Here is a 691-nt window from a genome sequence, read left to right as displayed (position 1 = left end):
CTTTACTTCGATAAAATATACCCCTGATCTTTTTTTTTTTTTTTTGAATGAATTAATGAATGGATGGATGAATTGATATCTGCTGCTTTCAGTGTACCATTTTCTAACAGAGAGTAGATTGCTATACCTTCAGCTAAAATTTTGCTATTTCTAAGCAAATGTTGTGAGTGCAAGAAGGATTTCACCTATTGGAAAGCCATGGGTAAAGCATATTTGCATTGTCTAATATCCTAATATTATTGCTATTAATATTATTATTATTATTATTGTAATAAATCTGCTATTTTTGTTATATTTCAGAATAGAGTTCTAGTATAAGTAAAGTCTGTTGGTAAATACTGTTCTATTTAGAATGATATGGATTTCAGTTATACTGTATTGTACACAGTGTTTAAATGTTAATATGGTTTTATGTTATTTTAATAATTATAATTTTTGGTTATCATTATCATTGCATTTAGTTAATATTAATAAACAGAAGCACTTGCGAGGTATGTTTTTTTTTGAGTGTCATTTGACTACATGTTCTGTTCTTTTGTTGTTGAGTTTGTACATATATTTTATTCCTTTTTACAAATCCACATTTCACTTAGTTCAAATATGAATGTTTTCCCCTCCTTTTTGTTACAGTGATTCTTAAATGTACTTGGTAATTTTATAAACCCTTGTAATAAACTATAATGTGAAAATC

This window comes from Sinocyclocheilus rhinocerous, unplaced genomic scaffold (genome assembly GCF_001515625.1).
Source record: "Sinocyclocheilus rhinocerous isolate Xijiao unplaced genomic scaffold, SAMN03320098_v1.1 scaffold1131, whole genome shotgun sequence".
NCBI classification, from domain to species: domain Eukaryota; kingdom Metazoa; phylum Chordata; class Actinopteri; order Cypriniformes; family Cyprinidae; genus Sinocyclocheilus; species Sinocyclocheilus rhinocerous.
Note: the sequence above shows the minus strand (reverse complement) of the source record.